The sequence below is a fragment of the Lepidochelys olivacea genome (assembly GCF_965140295.1).
Source record: "Lepidochelys olivacea isolate rLepOli2 genome assembly, chromosome: 2".
Classification (NCBI taxonomy): domain Eukaryota; kingdom Metazoa; phylum Chordata; order Testudines; family Cheloniidae; genus Lepidochelys; species Lepidochelys olivacea.
Window position 1 is genome coordinate 97572198 of NC_140412.1, and position 19926 is coordinate 97592123.

At 41.9% G+C, this 19926-nt stretch overlaps 1 protein-coding gene across 4 annotated transcripts in view; it reads left to right on the forward strand.

Annotated features, from left to right (window-relative positions):
* Window positions 1–19926, forward strand: part of DOK6 (docking protein 6) — a 434980-nt gene that overhangs the window by 1242 nt on the left and 413812 nt on the right. The gene's annotated exons all lie outside the window — the stretch shown is intronic.

The following is a 19926-nucleotide window of genomic DNA, read 5'->3' on the forward strand; positions in this document are numbered from 1 at the left end:
GCGTTGGCTGTGTACCTTACAGACAGTCTCTTCCCCCCAGTGAAGGCACCGTTTTTTCCTGTTTTCCTTGATGATTGACTTGTTTGGCTAATAGAGGTGATTGAGTTTTGTAATTTGATGGGAGCCTCTTTTTCCCTGTCGCGGTGTCTCAAGCTGGTGAGGAAATTTCCCTTTGGGTGTTTCTTCCCCCATCCACTCCCCGTTTAAAGCTTCCACTTGAACCGGGGTGGGGGGGGCAGTCTCTGCAAACTTTTGCCAGAGATCCCCTTTCTCCGTTAGAGGAGGGATGGCTCCAACAGAAGGAAATGATGGAAAAACCCGAGACTTTTGAACGGCTCCATAGCAGCCTGGCAAACCAACTGAGGAAGCAGCGAAGATTGGTGCAGGAAGAATTATGGCTCTGGGCCGGAGGAGAGGAGCAAAGTAGCTGGACTGGGGGGCTGAGAGGAGTGTAGGAAAATTGGGGGCGAGGGGAGTTACATCTGAATGGGCAGACCGCTTGGAAGGGGAATTGAAAGACTGACAGACACACTGGTTGACAACCGCCAGTGTGTGTAAATATATATGCCAATGGATAGGAAAAAGCGGCCGAAACGGTGTAACCCAAAGCGGTAGTCAGAGTCACTTTCAAGAGTGTACACTAGACAGGTAATGCTTACTCTGCTAGTCCATAAAAGCTTGCTCTGAAGGGCAGCGATACAGCGACCCAGACAGACAGAAACATCAACAGAACGGACAGAACTTTCCAAACTTCAGACGCTTCAGAACTTTCCCTTTTCTCTGTGTGTGTGTCTTGCGGGTGCTGGAGCAATACGAATTGAAAGGCCCTAATGAACCCCAGCCGAAATCATGATGAGTTTGCTTTTGTTTGAATGCATGAGCCAGAAGAGCTTTTATGATTTTATTAGGAAGTTCAGGGAGAACATTGCCAGTTTACGGGAAGCAGTGTGATTAGTCCCCAATCCAGGAGTTCCTTCAATTCCTACACGTGTTTGTAGACGGGCAGGTGTTTGGAGTAAAGGGAAAGGGGTTCAGTTGGTAGCACCGGTGCTTGTTTGCTGCTAAGAAAGGCTCCTCCTGAGAACAAGGTGCAGACAACGTGCTGAGAAGGGGCAGTAACAATTCTGGTCTCCGCTCCCTAGGGCAATGAAGAATTAAATTCTCCATTGACTTCAGTGGCGTGAGTTCGAATTCACACCCGAGTGACTCAGAGCAGAATCCTACTAGGTGCTCAGAAGAGACACTATGGTGGAGCCTCCCGCGTAATGGGCTGCTTAGCCAGGAAGGCGAAGGGAATTTAAACCAAGCCGGCGGTGTGTCGGCTGCGGAGCCGGGTTTGAATCAGACAGGCAGTCACAGCAGAGGGCAGGGAGGAAGGTGCAGTCTCAGGCTCCAGCTCTCATGTCAAGGGCTTTTTCTCGAAAGCATGAGCCGTGTTTCTGCATCATATTTCCCTCTTCTCGACCCCAAAGCCAGATAAGGGAGAGGCCGTATGAAACCTGCAGTTCTACAAGTAGCTAGGAGCTTATCGCAGAGCTAATCTCTCTCGCTCTCCCGGATGCGATGCTTAGCTTGCAGACGCGGTGTACAGGGCAATGGAAATAATCACAAATTGAGGGGGTGAGGGGCAGCTCAGTGGTTTGAGCATTGGCCTGCTAAACCCACGGTTGTGAGTTCAATCCTTGAGGGGGCCGTTTAGGGATCCGAGGCAAATGTTGGGGGTTGGTCCTGCTTTGAACAGGGGTTTGGACTAGATGACCTCCCGAGGTCCCTTCCAACCCTGATATTCTATGACCTTTGGGACACTTTTCTGTCCTGACAGGGATGTTCCTTCGCAAAGGACACAGCAGAGTTTGGTTGGAATCCCACCTACAGCCGACTCCCCTAGCCTTCAGATGGGAAATGTTAGGGAAATTATCTTAAGTACAGCGAGCAATCACGCCTCCCTCCCCCACCCACCCCCCTTCCAAAAATCATGATTTGTAGGGTCAAGCGTTAGTTGGTGTCAGAAAGCTATCTCTGAACCTTAGTGGCGTGTGTTAACCCTTAGCTTCTGAGTCAGTAGTGGTATTATGGGGGACTGATCCAAAGCAATGAAAAGATTGAATCCGGGCAGTATCACAGCACGTTAGGGCTCTTAATTGGAGGCAGAATTGTCTTGTTGACTTACCTCCGAAAATAATTGGCCATACCTCTAAATATGTACAAATTAAAGGAAGAGTATATGCAGTAAACATATAATGGCTGCATATTAGCAGGCATCACACAAGGTTAATGTAAACATCCACAAGTGACACATATGAAGACAGGAATTTCATCATGGCATAGCTTATATGGTTGAAGTACTTTTAGAGCTGTAAATCTGAGGTGTGGCTGATAACAATGGAGTGTTCTTCAGAACTACACCTTATTCATGGTAGCTGGGCTGGTGTGCTGGAGAAGGTAGACTAGACCATCTCTGTAGTCTCTCTGGAAAATTGTCTCCTGTTGAAAAGATGTAGGGCGTGAGAGTTCAGATTTCACACCTCAGGTAGATGTTAGTTTAAGCTTATATGTGGAAAGTAGAGATGCAGATGTGAGTAAACTAAATATATCACATATAATGTACAAATGCATATTATTGTGTAAAAAAATAGCATCAAAAATCGTGAGATGCTGTGGTTGAAATGTATGAATGTGTGTGTATTGTCTATAGCTAATCAGATCCTATCCTGCCTGAATTTTCTAAATGAATGCAAATTTTATTCAGAAAATGAAACATTAAAGATTCAGGTTCCTTTCCTTATATAAAAGTATATTTCCAAATGAATGAGAGAGTCTGACTGTAGTATTTTACAGTTAAGCCTTAAAAAAGTGTACTAAAGCCTGTCTTCCTGTAGGTGAATAAATCCTCTTTAGGGGATGTAATAACATGAATTTTCTCATCATCCAAGAAAATAAATAATGAAATAGAGGGTCTGTATGTTGGAACTTGTTGCGTAGATAATTCTGAAATATGTAAAGAGCATTTTATCTCATTAGGGTATTTCTTAAATTATTTAATTTCCCTAAAATTTACATACATTCATTTTCTATTATAATGATCTAAATTCTAAGAATGTTTTCCTGTAGCCTGTAAAAGTAGATCAGAACTGGGAGAGCCTAGATGGCTAATGCCACTTTAATGCCAAACCTGGGCTATAAAGCTTCTTCTACCCTCTAGGCAGGTGGCCAACCCATTACAAAGGTTCTTCCAGTGCTTTTGCTATATTCAGTCTTGTTTTATGACTGAGTGAGCCCTGGATGGGAACCAAACTAAAGATATTGTGTTCTAATGCAACTTGTGGAGTGACAGTCTGATGTTCAGGTGGGTGAAACAGTGCTATAGTACAAACAGAGGAAGTGTAATTCGTTTTTGAAAAACAAATTAATCTTAGGTTTGGAGTGAAATTTTGGTAGAATATATAGTTTCTGGAAACTAAAGCCATCTTATCACAACTTATGAATTTCACAGTTCTTAGAAGAAAAATGTCTCTTTATGAGTGCTTTCATATAAAATATGATACATGAATCACTATTTTATTAAAGGTATATTTTGGTTTAATTCTTAATGCCATGTAGTCCATTGGTTAATCCCTCTCTACACAGGGATATAGTTGAATTTAGATTTCAGTATAGGAAGTTCTCTCTTTGTTTAACATTCTCAATAGCAGCATCCATTTTTAAGTTGTGATTATTATACAAGTATATTCTACTCTTTTTCAGGGAAAGTAGGAGAATTATTATTCCTTGCAATCAACACTGTAGCCATGAGTTAATGATTTCATACCAAAATGATTATTTCGGATTAAAGAAAGGGCCCAAGTCCTGATGGAAATAAATGACAAAACATCTTACCAGGCTTGATAATGACTTGTTTCACAGTGGATCTACGTGATGTACCGATTATCTTTATTTTGTTGTCTCTTCGCCTCCCCCCACCCCCATTAACCAAGCACCAGTCTAACACTAGGCTTACATCTTAATGGGTTTGTGTGTACTTTTTTTGCCATCCAGCAATTTTCAAACTGACCCCATTGTGTACACTATTTCTTTACGCAGCTGGTAAAAATAGCTCCTTCTGATCCAGAATCAGAGACAATAATATCACAGAGAGAAACCTTACTTGCAGTTCTGTTTTTGTCAAAGTCTGTCAACTGCCACCATTGGGAATATAATTTAAGCTGCTGCAGAAGCAGCAGGATGTGGAAGAAATTTACCCAACTAGTTTAACTAGGGTGACCAGACAGCAAGTGTGAAAAATCGGGACTGGGGTGAAGGATAATAGGAGCCTATATTAGAAAAAGACCCAAAAATCAGTACTGTCCCTATTAAATGAGGACTTCTGGTCAGCCTAAATTTAACCCACCAAGACTCGAGTTACTTTCATTAATTTAAACATTTTAAAAAGGTACACAAAGTATTTTAGAATGTCCAGCAACTTGAAATGCGGTCTATTAAAGTCTGTGCACGAAAATATCCTAAATATATGCACATCAATTACAGTCTTTTATAAATATCTGAACTCCCACAAATTTGGAATCTATAGTCAGTAAGGATAATACTTGTAATTAAAGCATTTTTTTAAAGATCTGGATTCCCAGTGGCCTAAATATGAGTGTCTTTTCAACTTTCTAACATTACCACAGTGTTTGATATTTTGCATTTCTCTAATATTACATAAAGGAAATACCTCATTCTGCAGCCGTTACATTTGAACTGTGTGACCCTCTTTTGAAATAACTTTAATTGTAATGTGGTGTGCTGTTCAGATCATAATAGGTCATTTGTGTAGTGTGGAATAGTACTATGCTGCCTTTGTTCTTTTTGAATCTTTCATATCTGTGTTGCATTAAAATTCGTCTGACACAATTTTACACCATACTAGTTGTGCTCACAGGCTGCAACTTCCTTGTAAGAGACAGGAATCCTTTTATTGTCTTCTAATATCCTGAGCTGCAAAGATTTCATGCATTGTTGAAGTGCTGTTTCTAAGAGGGAAAACAATTTGATGTCACGTTAAATAGTCTAATTAAAAGGAGTATTGTATCATTTCTACAGTTTTGTTTTGATCCATTTCAACCTCTTTGGTCACAACATTTATTTTATTTATTGTGCACTTTGACTACAGTACAAAAGAATTCTGTATAATAGAAATTTTCATTGTTTGTGAATATATCCTGTTGTTTATGTGTTTCCACACTGTGAGCAGAATTATTTGCTGAGTGGTTCATTTTGTGCTCTAATGCTGTTATCCAAAGAGAAAATTGTATCTGCCAGTCAGCCTTGATTGAGTAATAAATAACAGGTTGCTGTTAGCCAGTAAATGAAAAGTTTTATCATATAGCAAACTATTTTTAACCATGCTAGTAAATCATTACAGGTAGCTTTTCTGAAGACGAGCACAGTGCTTTTCCTGTTGATTGATTGAGGACAGAGTTAGCATTATTGTGAACGTGAACTAAGCTGCAGTCTGGGGTTTCTCTTGAAACATTGCAGTAAATACCTTGCAGCATGTTGATATTTAAATTACAGTCTGGCTAAGAATAAGTCAAGAAAATGTGCAATGCTTTAGCTTATATTGATTGAGAACAAAAGCTCTGTTTAACTGGAGGGGTTATAATGGATGTAGTGGGCATAATGGATGGTCTTTCACCTGGTTAGATTGTGGTAACTTATTATGAACAAAAGCAGCAACTTGATATTATGTGGAATGCGCTGACTTGAATATTTTCTTTCTGTAGTTTACCCTATATTTTCTGTTACATTTGCTCAAGGTCTTTGAAGGAATTCACGATGGGCCTATGATGTCATCGTCATCCTTTGTGAAATAAACTGACTTATTTCAGTGCATGAAAACAATTAATATGAGTGCTTTTAACATAATTTCTGTTTATAATGTGCTTTATTTAATATTAATGAATCTTCTGACCCTCAGCATTCATAAGTCTAATTCTGTGTGAAGGAACTTCTATTATTGTCACACCACTTCAAGACAGTCGGAGATGTGGCATTAAAAGGATTTACACACTATTTACATTCATATTAAATATTTTGTGCTTGGCCTTAAGTGGCAGTTTCTCTCCTGAAGATTATGAGCATTGCCTCTATGTTACTGTAGGTTATGGGAACTACAATATTTTCTCCCATTGGTTTCAAAGGGATTACTCCTCATCTGTGTACTGATTACTCATGGGAATAAGGGTTTGTGGAATTGAGCCCTTCATCATGCCAGTGATTAGGCAATAAATTTTTATCTGATTTTTAGCAGTTAGTATGCCTTCACTCTAAATTAATGGCCCTACTAAGCCACTAGTTAATGGTCTGTTGTTTTTGTCCTATTGTGAGCATTAAGGGCCTGATTCACAGTCCACTGAATTCAGTTTAAATAATCCCATTGACTTCAGTGGTCTTTGGGCCAGGTCCTTAGAGGAAAATTAGTAAACTGCATACAATCTGAATTTTCTTGTTGTAAAAAAAAAAGCAACCCTACAACCTATACTCCTCTGAATAGTCCTTCTCATGAATAACTGTGGCAGGATCATGACCTACTTGTTTATGATTGAAATGTATAATAATAAGTAATTGTGCTCATCAGGAGTTCAAATAGTGAGTTGCATTTGACCTTTTACAAAATGATTCTTCTGTTTTAATTCATTCATAGATTGTCACCTGTGCCTTCACAATGTGTTCTATGGGTTGCCTAGCAACAACAAATTTTTGCTCACATTAGTTACACTTTAGTTTTTATATATAAAACCTAGAAAATTCTAAGAAGCACAGAATAAGATGCTTTCATTTTTTTTAAAAGATGAGCAATGTTTCTGTGAATTTCATACATTGTAAAGTTTGTGTACTATTCTGAATTTGACAAAACAAGCTATTAATTCAAACACTTTCCACAAATGTCAGGATTTAGCTGACATTTGTAAGTAGATGTACCAAGCTTTGTAAAATATTTTAGATATTTGAAGTAAATAACAATAACAAGTAAATAACAAGTAAATAACAAACACTCCAGTTTGTGGCAATTTACTGATATTGATTTAGATTGCTGGGCGCTTTCTGAATTGAAACATGTTTCTGAAACAAAATTATGGTATTTTCCTTTACACTGTAATCTTTTAAACATTTTTAAATACACCATGTCAGTCTCTGCAGCATATCATGCAGCTCTAATATCCAGAGCTATGTCTGACTTAAGTTAACATTTAATCTGTTGCAAACCTGTACTTCCAGATAAAATATATAGTTTGACTGTGTTTGCTCTGGTCTTTGAAGATTCAGCAGTATTTAAAGGGTACTTTATTAAAGTGTTGTGTGGGAAGTTTGTATGTAATGGGCGAATAGTGCACCTTCTACTCACCTGAGTAAAGCCTGTTTGCATGAGTAAAGGTTACTAGAATCTGGCTGTTGGTGCTTATCTGCCCTATAAAATTTCTCACAGGTACTAATTTGAAATGTTTTAGGAATGTCATGTTAAAGTAAAGACAGTGACACAGTTCAGACATCTGTTCTCTTTATTTATTTTGCTGCTAACAGATAATGAATGTTAAATAGATGTCCCTTTCAATGATTCATCATTAATTAAAATGTATAAGCATATGTCACCGTGCCTCAGTGGGTCACAGCTGAGAATACCAGATTCCGGACAAACTGCTGAGAAATGGGGCAGACCCACCCTAAACTAGTGGCTATTCTTCCATAAGATAGACCCAGCCACTAACAAAAGTAAACTTTTGTCTCACCACTCTTGTTAACAAGAACTCAGAAATGCAGTCTTCTTAGGTATCCTAGCCCTTATTTCATCAGGCAGACACTAGACTAGACTTTATGATGAGAGGTTATTTAAAACCATTTTAATCAAAGAAAGGGTTCTTCTGATCTCAGAAGATCACCCACCTACCCAGGTCAATATATAACTCAGAACATACTCAATAATCATGCTGTTGCAAATCCTTTATCTGATATTTAAAGGTTTATTTATAAGAGAAAAGAATGAGAGATTTAAAATGGTCAAAGAAATCAATTACAAGAACTCTGCAATGATTGTATGTATCAGGTTTGAAGCAATGATGTTACAGACTGATGGCTTGTAGTTTCTGGTAACTTCCAGAAGATTGGAAGGTCCTTAGTCAATTGGTTAGACTTACATTTAGTGTAAGTCCATAGTCCAGAGATCAGAGCAGGAAAGAGGCAACATGGAGATGCTTCCAGGGTCTTTTATATCTTCGCCCATGTGGTAGGAGTGCTCTCAGTCTTAGGCCTTGTCTACATTGGCAAGTTTCTGCACAGTAAAGCAGCTTTCTGCATCATAACTCATGAGGTGTACACACTGTCAAGTCACTTAGTGCACAGAAACTGCGCAGTTGCAGTGCTCTAAAAAGCCACCCTGACGAGAGGCATACAGCCAGGGCTACAGCACAACGGTGCCAGTGTAGCTGTAAGCAGGGGAATGGTCCTGCTATTGTGGGGAACTTTCCAGGCTTATACACTATCCCGGTGAAGTGGGCTAGCGAACGGATCTGAGTCCTCACTCCCACTTCCTTTACCCAGAGGCCTGCCTGACCTCGAGGGCTCCCCTTCCACTCTGTGTGGCAGAGTCCTCGTAACCCCAACAAGGATGGGCCCAAAATTGAGCCTCCCAGCTTGTCGCGGTCAGGTGCTAAGGTGTTTCCACTCTGGGGTGCTCTCTCTGCACTGGACCCTTCCCTGACCCACTGATCACTACATACAGTTCAATAAATTGTATTTGCTTTGAACAGCAGTCAATTAAAAAAAATAGGAAAGGAGTTAAAGGAAAACATGTCACCCTGCTCTGTGGCATGGGGACATCACAACCAGCATCTTTGGAATGTAAGGTAAGTTCAGTCTGTTCCTCACAAGCCACAGGCCTCCTTCTCAGGCCCTGGCTGTGCTGCAGGGATTCTACAGGTCGGACATTTGCTCTGGTGGTGGCCACAAGCTCTCAGGCTTTAGGTGGCAGGACCCTTCTTCCCAGCATTGCCCCTGCCGCATTGGGATTGTGATCCCCCTCCAAATCTGGCCTGAAAGGGCCCTACGCTGGGCCCGCTGCCCAAGGTCCCCCTCACTCTTCCCAGATGCTCACCACACCCGGCTCTGGACTGTTCCAGCCCCAGCTCCACTCTGTCTCTAGCTCCCTGGGCTGGTTCTCTGGCTCTGGTTGCTGCAGATCTCCTCCCAGCACAGGTCTGCTCTGTGGGCTGCTTCTGTGACTGTGCTCCCAGCACTGACCTGCTTCCTGGGCTGTTTTTCTGGCCCCAGCTCAGCTTGGGCCCCGCTTTCTACTTAGCTCGGCCCCACTCAGTCTGACCCAGGCAATTCCAGCTCATGTGGAGGACAGGGCCCGCCCTGGCCTCCCAACTTCCTGATTAGCCTGCCCGCTCTGTCAGTCAGGCTGACCTTGAGCGCTGGCCTCTCCGCACTGTTCCTGGGGACTGTCAGTCTCAGGGTCCTGATTTCCCATCGTCCCTTCCCCTTTCTTTGGTACTGGGAGCTAGCCAACTAAAACACACCCACTGAGTTTTAGTAAGGGGAAAACAGTCCCTTTACATAGACATCCTGGTTGATTACAGCGCTGCGATTGGCCTCTGGGAGATGTCCCACAATACCTGTTCTTGCCTCTCTGGTCATCGGTTTGAACTCTACTCCCCTTACCTCAGATGACGAACCGTGTGGCCCACCCCTTAAATTCCTTGGAAATTTTGAAAGTTTTGAAAATTTTGAACTCAGCACATCTTTCTAGGTGACCAGGCCTGCTCCATGCACCAGGTGATCCCCCGCTTGGAGCAATGCCAAGCTGCTGGACCTCATTAGCATTTGGGAAGAGGAGGCTCTCCAGTTCCAGCTGCGCTCCAGCCATAGGAATTACGATACCTATGGACAGATTTCATGACGCATGATAGAAAGGGCCCATGATCGGGACACACTGCAGTGCAGGAGCTGCGGAACGCCTACCACAAGGTGCGGGAGGTAAACTGCTGCTCTGGTGCTGCACCCATGAGCCCCTGGTTCTACAAAAAGATGCGATACTCGGCGGTGACCCCACCTCCACTGCAAAGGCCGCTGTGGATACTTCGGTGGCTCGCATGCCAGTCGAGAGGGGACTGAGCCAGGAGGAGGAAATCTTGGATGAGGATGTGGAGGGGGATGGGGACCTAGAGGCAAAGGACGACTCAGAGGTCAGAGATGCATGGAGCCTGGAGTTTTTGTCTACCCTGGAGGAGGCTAGCCAGTTGCAGCTGTCAGATCTTGGTGAAGCGCAAATGGGAGAGGAGGCCCCTGGTAAGTGGCTTTGATTTTGGGAGTCGTTGAAGTGAGTTGTTGGGGGAGGAGGGTTGCAGAAAGCAGGCTTGACCACATGCCGAGTCTGAGTGGTGGAACAGGGCGTTGATTGACTCCCTAACTTCATGGGAATCTGCTTCAGATCTCCAGAAAACTCTCATGGCGATATTGGGCAATCTGCTGCTGCAGGTTCTTTGGCAGAGCTGCTTTGTTTCTTGCCCCATTAAGGGTAAATTTCCCACAACACTCTGACATCACGGAGGGGAGGAGGGGACCATTGTCACACACAGGTGAGCCGTATAAGGACCAGGGTGGAAACCACCATCTTGGAGAAGACCCTCCCTTGATTCCCTGCTCACCCTCAGCAGCAAGATATCTTGCATAATGAACACATCCTGTGGAAAATGTGGGGACAGTAATGATAAGGCCCCTCCCCCCACATTGCTGGCTCTCCCCAAGAGCCACATGCCCAGTGTACAGTATGGTCCTGGAACACTGATTTCCCCTGCCCCTGTGATTTCTCACCATTTTGGGGGTCTTGTGGCTCATGTGTGCTTGCCTGGGGTCAGCCAGTTAGTGACAGGTATGTGAATAGTGGCTATGTTTTAAATCCGTGGTCTGTGTTGCAAACAATACTGCTTCTGTAAAATGTTGCATTTTGGCTTCACAGATATGATCTTGGGAGCCCAGTCTCCCTCTTTATTGCCGGCTGAACGGCTGCGCAGAATTAGAAAGTGGCCACGAAGAACTAAAGAGGACTTTCTGCGTGATATCATGATGCTCTCTGTGGCTGAAGAACAAGAATTGAAGGAGCGTTGGGACAGCGAGTAGAGGGACTGAAAGAAGAATGCAGCACGCCAGAATGAAGCCAAGGAGCGGCTCTTAAACATTATGGAGCGCCAAACAGACATGCTCCAGGCACTACTAGCACTGCAAACAGAGCAGCTCCGCACCTGCCTTCCTCTGCAGTCACTGTCGCAAAACTCTTTTACATGCGCCCTCCCAGACACCGCCAACACACTCTTATCAACCTCCTGGCTCTAGTCTGTACCCACTGCATTCCACAACTCCCCGTCACAGTCCAGCACTGCAGACTCCAAGTACTCACTGCACTCAACACTCGTCCCTCTGCAGTTGAGCCCTGCTGAACTACAGTACCCGCTGCACTGTACTTCAAAGGAGAAGGTTGTATATTATACCTGGACATACGCAAGTCTTTAACCATCCTGGGGCCCCACCTCCACCTGGGACCTTCCCTTTCCCCGTCCCCTTCAGTGCTGATGTGTTTTTTTTTTTGTTTATCTCTCTCCTCCGGTTGATGTTTTTTAATAAAATTGCTTTCAAACTAAAACAATATTTATTCTATTAATTGAAAGCAAACAGAGCCCTGCAAGGCAACAGACAATTTTCTTAAACTTTCATAGTGCATCGTCAGCCCCAATCACAGTCATTTCTGAGCATTACAAGCACTGCATGCCCAAGCATGGCAACAAATATTAGTGGCTTTCAGCTTCAAATTGCTGCCTCAAGGCATCCCTGATCCTTATGGCCCCGTGCTGCACCCTTCTAATAGCCCTGGTCTCTGGCTGTTCAAATTCAGCCTCCAGGCACTGAGCCTCAATGTTCCAGCCCTGAGTGAAGCTTTCCCCCTTCCCTTTACAAATATTATGGAGCGTACAGCATGCAACTATAAGCATAGGAATATTGTCATCGGCCAGGTCCAGCCTCCCATTTAGGCAGTGCCAGTGGGCCTTTAAACGGCCAAAAGCACACTGCACAGTGATTCTGCACTTGCACAGCCTGTTGCTGAATTGCTCCTTACTACTGTCAAGGTACCCTGTGTATGGCTTTCTAAGCCACAGCATTAAGGAGTAGGCAGGGTCTCCCACGATCACAATGGGCATTTTGGCTTCCCCTACAGTGATCTTCTGATCCAGGAAGAAAGTCCCTGCTTGCAGCTTCCTGAACAGGTCAGTGTTCCAAAAGATGTCTCATGCACCTTTCCAGTGTCATGTGTGCATTATGCACCTTTCCGGACCAGCCTGCGTTAATGTCCGTGAAATGCCCCAGTGATCCAAAAGCGCCTGGAGAACCATAGAGAAATACCCCTTCTGATTAATGTACTCAGTGGCTAGGTGGTCTGGTGCCAGAATTGGAATGTGCGTGCCATCTATCACCACTCCGCAGTTAGGGAAGCCCATTTGTGCAAAGCCATCCACAATGTCAGGCATGTTGCCCAGAGTCAACATCTTTCAGAGCAGGATGCGATTTAATGGCTCTGCACACTTCCGTCAACACAACTTCAACGGTCGACTTTCCCACTCCGAACTGGTTAGTGACTGATTGGTAGCAGTCTGTAGTAGCCAGCTTCCACAGTGCAATCACGACATGCTTCTCCAATGGCAGGGCAGCTCTCATTCTCATGGTCTTATGCCTCAGGGCTGGGGTGAGCTCATCACACAGTCCCACAAATGTGGCTTTCCTCATCTAAAAATTCTGCAGCCACTGCTAATCATCGCAGACGTGCATGACGATGTGATCCTACCACTCAGGGCTTGTTTTTCCAAGCCCAAAAGTGGCTTTCCACTGCGATCAGCACCTCTGTGAATGCCACAAGCAATCTTGTGTCATAGCTACTATGCATGGTGAGATCAATGGCAAAGTCCTCTTGCTTTTATAGTTTAAGGAATAACTCCACTGCCACTCATGATGTGTTAGTGAGAGCGAACAGCATATTGATCAACAGTGTGGGATCCATTCCTGCAGATCGAAGAGGCAGCACGTGCCGTACCCAAACCATTGAAAGATAGCTCTAAATGCAGACAGAAGTACAGGGATTGCTGGATGCAAAGCAATTCATCACGGGGCATTGGGACAGGACCCAGGATGTCCCATGCCCCCTCTACCTTCCAACAACTCTTAGCGGCAGAAGAGAAAGAGATGCTTTGTAGGATAGTTGCCCAGAGTGCACTGCTCCAAATACCACTGCAAGTGTGAACACGCTATTGAGCAGGCAGTTGACACTGTGAACACACAACAGCGGTTTCCCTTCAGCACCCTCTAAGTGGCACTGTACCTGCTGGTGTAGACATACCCTTTTAGTTTGTGGAAAATTACAGGCATAAGATGTAGTCCGGGATCACATGAGCTAGTCACATGCTCTTGCATGATTTGATGGGTCACAGGAGCAGCCATTACCCATATTTTTGGATAAAGCATCCACAGGAAGGCTCACCAGGTGGGGACAAGCTTCTTCTATGGCCTATTGTGTTCTTTAATGGGCCATCAACTTGAATAGTTCATCACAATGTGCTGGGCAGACTGGATGTAAACACATTTGAAATAATGGTACCTAGTCAATGTTCGTAACTTTAGATATGTACATACAAACAGGATAATTGTATTTGATTGTAACTTTTTCATTGATACTTTCCATGATATACTTTGTATATGATTTGTTGCAGTTGTCTAACAGTTGCAGTACCAATGTTATAAATGGTCATGTTTCAATCATACAGCGTCACCGCATAATAAAAGTTTAGTTAGAATTTACATGTCTTATTGGTAGATTAGGAAGGATTAGATTTTTATCAGTAAAAGTCAGTTTTGTCATACGTACACAAACCAACAACAAAAAATTTCCATTGATGATGATCTAAAATTACAGACAGGCAAAGTTTAAAAAAAAAATCCTGAAAATTTAGCAGAGTCAAAGTCCAGTGATTTAGACTTTTGGATTAGATTTGTTACAAATGGACTAACTGAACAGTAAAAGAGGTATGACTTGTTGACTGTAAGGAAATTTACTCTATATTTTAGCATGTGATGTTGACAATTTGTTTAAATGGTTTATAAAGATTTTTACTTTTTGAATATCAACACTACTGTAATTAATTGTCTGATCACATAATTTCATGCAATTGTGAAAACTTAAATTGATAAATTTAAAAATCTGCTTAGAATAGGTAGACGTTATCATCAATTATATATAAATTCTGCCAAGCTTACTTATAGGCTAACCAGATTTGTATTACTTTAGTGTTGAGAAATAGAAATGAATTTATTTCTATTTAAATGAATAAAAATCATGTTCACCTTACCTAAGCCTGTTAGAACGTCTAATCAAAATGTTTTTAACATACAGGAAATAGTTAGCTCTAAAAAGGACATCTTCTTAATTTAGTACTATACATTAGAAAGTATAAAGTCAAAGAAAACATCTCTTCCAGATAACCAGAGACATTCTTAAAGATATATCTTCACTATTCCTGGGTAAATAAACAGTCTTGTGTCATGTCTGAGAGGCTAATAAATTCGGACGGTCAGTCAAACCGGAAAATGGGTTGTAGAGTTGAAATGTGTAAAAAATGTCCTATCAGCAGCTCAGAGATTTTCTAATCTTTAATTAAGGGCAGTTAGTGACTGTTGTATTATCATAGCTCAGCTACCATTGCAGTGTCTGGAAAACAGAAGACCCTTTTCATGTAGTTAGGGCCAAATATTAGTAGAGCTTGAATTCCACTTTGAACTTACTGGAAAAATTAGTGCAGTCTAGGGACTACTGGTGAAATCTTGTCCAGTGAACTTCCCTAAGAAGTCAGGCTGCCACATTCTGCAGAATCTTTAAGGGCTCAGACATCTTTGTTGGCAGAGATTGTGTAAAATGCATTATGGTAATTCTATCTGGAGGTTAAAAAGACATAAATAACTATTGCATCAAAGAGCGGTTGTATAGACAGATTAAGGTCACTCCAGAAATGTAAAAATACCTTTTGAATTGGAAAACTAATTAGTGAAAGGTGGGGAAAACCTTCTGAAAAAATAAGAATAGGGCCATTCCCATCTTGATTATCACTACAATAGGTCGTCCATACTCCACCCCCGCTCCCACCCCGTGGTCTCCTGCTGGTAATAGCTCACCTTTCCTGATCACTCTTGTTACAGTCTGGATGGTAACACCCATTGTATCATGTTCTCTGTGTATATAAAATCTCCCCACTATATTTTCCACTGTATGCATCCGATGAAGTGAGCTGTAGCTCACCAAAACTTATGCTCTAATAAATTTGTTAGTCTCTAAGGTGCCACAAGTACTCCTTTTCTTTTTACAGATGCAGACTAACATGGCTGCTACTCTGAAATGTCTTTCTGGGTTTGAGGAAAAGCCAGACTGCCTCCTCCAGCTGCCTCACATACTTATTCTAGAATCAGGGATGTGTGAGGAAAATATAAAATGCTTCACATTGCCCTATTTCCCCAATCTAGAATATGCCTTGGAGAGGTCTGAGGTGCTTCTCTTATACTTTTCTCTCCCTTGCCCACATGCATCTTATAGGTGATGGCTCCTGAGCTGTCCATCCTCAGAACAAATGGTGCATTCTTCTTGCTTGTGATGTCATTAAGTATTTATTTCTAGAAAAAGAAAGAGAAGAATGAGTAGATCACATAAGGTACATTTTTAATTTACAGACAAAAATTTATAATTGGCTTTCATTTATCCTGACCCCCATTTCTAAAATCACATTCTAAATGATGTGAACTCATCCAATCCAAATGTGGTTGGAAATTATTATTATTTTTTTTTAAATAGTGCAAATATACTTGGCACTTGATGGGGAAAAATCCATTCTATTTTTAACTGTAATTGTTGTAGTATGTTATTGGTGATGATTAGATATTGGCAAAGTGCTTTCATATGAGTTGCTTTTACCAGTGAAGGCAACTATTGTTTAGTAAAAAGAGAATAATTATATTTGCCCTTGAAATTGAACTTCTTGAAGTGCTACTGTAACGCCAACAGACTCTGGTCATTGGCGGGTGGGGTCGAACCGGGGACCCCTTGAGCTTAGTGCATGATCTTCTACCGCATGAACTAAAAGCCAACTAGCTGTTAGCTAAGGCTTTAGAGCAGACTCATTCTTCTCTCTCTAAGTGGTTTTGGTCCACTAGATGGGACAGAGCACCACACCCAGGAGGTGTGTTGGTTACACTACTGCAATGGAAAGTCTGCTTGAGGGAGAGAACTTCCACATCAGAATACTGAAAGACCATTATAGTCTTGTGAGAATTAAAAAAACAAAAACAAAACTAAAGGCACTTAGTGGTCCTGCAAAGTGCTGAGTTCTCTCGACTCTTACGTAATGTGCCCACGATGACCATACTAATTTCTGCTGATTTATATAAGGCCAAATATTATGTTGTCAGTGTTGTATTCTATTGGGATTGTGGCTCCGACTCTTAAATTAACATATTTACTGGCTGTCTAAAGACTTTCTGGCTGAAATGTTTGAAAGTTCAGACATTGAGGACAAGGCTATTTTACTTCTGATGACTTTTATCGTAGACATGCGGTACTGCTAGTTACTGTTACCCTTGAAGTGACTCTTGGGGATCTCCATGTATGTATACTATTGCAGAGAGGTCTACAGAGACTTAAGTAGACAGAAATACAACAAATGGAAAACTAGAGAAAATTCCTAAGTCAGGAATTTTGGTTTCAAACATATCCTTTATAAAATTGTTAGCCTTTGTTAACAGGCACTGCTGCTTCTTGTCTTTAAACAACACCACAGGTTCTCTCTTCAGTAAAGAAACTGATTTCAGCTCACAGCAACTGCAATAACTTTCCACAATTGTGACAAGAGGAAAACCAATATGTATGTTTTACTTTTTAAAGTCTTACTGTAGAAATTCTTAACTGCTATAGTTCTTAGGTTTTAAACTGTATTGAGGATTTGAAGGGTTTTATTTATTTATTATTGCTAATAACAAACTAAGACTCTCTCTTGTTCTAAATGCAAGGTGGCTATGGCTTATCTTCACTACTGCGCTAAATTGGTGCCACTGCATCAATGCAGCAGCGCCGACGTAATGTGTCTGCACCAGACATGCTATCGTCGACAGGAGAGCATTTCCCACTGACATAGCATGGTGTAGATACTGCTTTAAGTAAATGTAACTTACATTGCTCAGGGAGATGTTTTTTTTCACACCCCTGAGAGATGTAACTTACATCGACTTAACCGGTAGTGTTAACAAGCACTATGTGGGTAAAATGTTAGACTGTACTTAAGAGATCTGGGTTCAGTTCCTGGGCTCTGCCACAGGTTTAATCTGTGATCTTGGCAAGTCACTTTCATTTGTCTGTATGCATAAGTTACATTTAGATCCATTTTTAGGCCTCTATACTGCCAAAATAGTTTAAAGTGGCCTTAGTGTGAGTGAGAATCAGGCCTTCTGTGCTTCAGTATCTTGTTTATTTAGATCAATGGTTCTCAAACTTTTTTCATGGACCCCTTGAAAATTGCTGAGTGTCTCGGCGGATCACTTAATGTTGTTTGTGCCATTAGCTAACTATTATAAAGCGCTTTGTTAAAAAGTTAATAATTAAGTTATATAATTATTAACTTTTTTTGTTCTACACATAAAAGCACAACTCATATTTTAATATCCGTAGTCTTACCTTTTAATGTGATGTCCCATATGAGGAGAGATTAAAGAGGCTAGGACTTTTCAGCTTGGAAAAGAGGAGACTAAAGGGGGGATATGATAGAGGTATATAAAATCATGAGTGGTGTGGAAACAGTGAATAAGGAAAAGTTATTTACTTGTTCCCATAATATAAGAACTAGGGGCCACCAAATGAAATTAATGGGTAGCAGGTTTCAAACAAATAAAAGGAAGTTCTTCTTCACTCAGCTCACAGTCAACCTGTGGAACTCCTTGCCTGAGGAGGTTGTGAAGGCTCGAACTATAACAGGGTTTAAAAGAGAACTGGATAAATTCATGGAGGTTAAGTCCATTAATGGTTATTAGCCAGGATGGGCAAGGAATGGTGTCCTTAGCCTCTGTTTGTCAGAGGGTGGAGATGGATGGCAGGAGAGAGATCACTTGATCATTACCTGTTAGGTTCACTCCCTCTGGGGCACCTGGCATTGGCCACTGATGGTAGACAGCATACTGGGTTGGATGGACCTTTGGTCTGACACAGTATGGCCATTCTTATGTTCTTATGATGGATGTGCCTGTTTTTGTGAGCAAAGTTCAGGGAAGTTGGGTGTAATGTTTGTCAGCTTTAGCCTTAGGTCAGGTTCAGCATTCATCCTGCTTCTCTATTTGGACTTGAGGAAAATCCTGTCTTGCACAGGTACGTAGTAGCAAATGGCATCAGAAAATGCACTGCTTTGTCTGCAAGTTCTGGGTACTCTTCAGTTCTTTGAATCCAAAACTCATTTAGGGAATGTCTTTTAAATTCTGACTGTAATGTTTTGTCACAAGAAAGCTCCAACAAGCACTCTTGTGCCTTATTGGACAAACCAGAGGGCAGCTCACTGATTTTAAAAGGATTACATACCCAGTTTTTTGGTTCAGCTTCTACTGGAAAGCAATCTTCAAACTGTTGCTTAAGAGCAACAAGATGTTCTTTGATGTCTTTTTTTTTTTGTCAAGAACCAGTTCATTTTCAGAAAGAATCATAGAATCATAGAATCATAGAATATCAGGGTTGGAAGGGACCCCAGAAGGTCATCTAGTCCAACCCCCTGCTCAAAGCAGGACCAATTCCCAGTTAAATCATCCCAGCCAGGGCTTTGTCAAGCCTGACCTTAAAAACCTCTAAGGAAGGAGATTCAACCACCTCCCTGGGTAACGCATTCCAGTGTTTCACCACCCTCTTAGTGAAAAAGTTTTTCCTAATATCCAATCTAAACCTCCCCCACTGCAACTTGAGACCATTACTCCTCGTTCTGTCATCTGCTACCATTGAGAACAGTCTAGAGCCATCCTCTTTGGAACCCCCTTTCAGGTAGTTGAAAGCAGCTATCAAATCCCCCCTCATTCTTCTCTTCTGCAGGCTAAACAATCCCAGCTCCCTCAGCCTCTCCTCATAACTCATGTGTTCCAGTCCCCTAATCATTTTTGTTGCCCTTCGCTGGACTCTCTCCAATTTATCCACATCCTTCTTGAAGTGTGGGGCCCAAAACTGGACACAGTACTCCAGATGAGGCCTCACCAATGTCGAATAGAGGGGAACGATCACGTCCCTCGATCTGCTCGCTATGCCCCTACTTATACATCCCAAAATGCCATTGGCCTTCTTGGCAACAAACCTTCCAATGTTGGGAATTAACTGAAATCATCCTTTTTTACGTGACTAGCAAACAAGTCAAGTTTTTTGATCATTGTATTGATTTTTTTTTTGTCTCGCACATCCAATATAATCACTGAAATGCCCTGCCGTCCAGCGTTCTACTCCTTTAGGCGTGTGACTATATCGGAGAGGTAAGCCAATTGAGAGAGCCAGGATGAATCTTCAAAACATGAATTGGAATGGATGGTCTGTTAGAAATAGCTGTACTTCTGAACGTAGCTCGAACAAACAAGAAAGTACTTTGCCTCTTGACAACCACCGTGCTTCTGTATGAAGAAGAAGTTGTACATGAGAACTATCCATTTCATTGCACAGTACACTAAACATTCAAGAATTCATAGGTCTATCCTTTATGAAATTAACAGTTTTCACAGCAGAGTCCAAAACACTCTTAATTTCCACTGTCATTTTCTTGGCAGCTAGTGCCTCTTGATGAATGCTACAGTGCACCCATG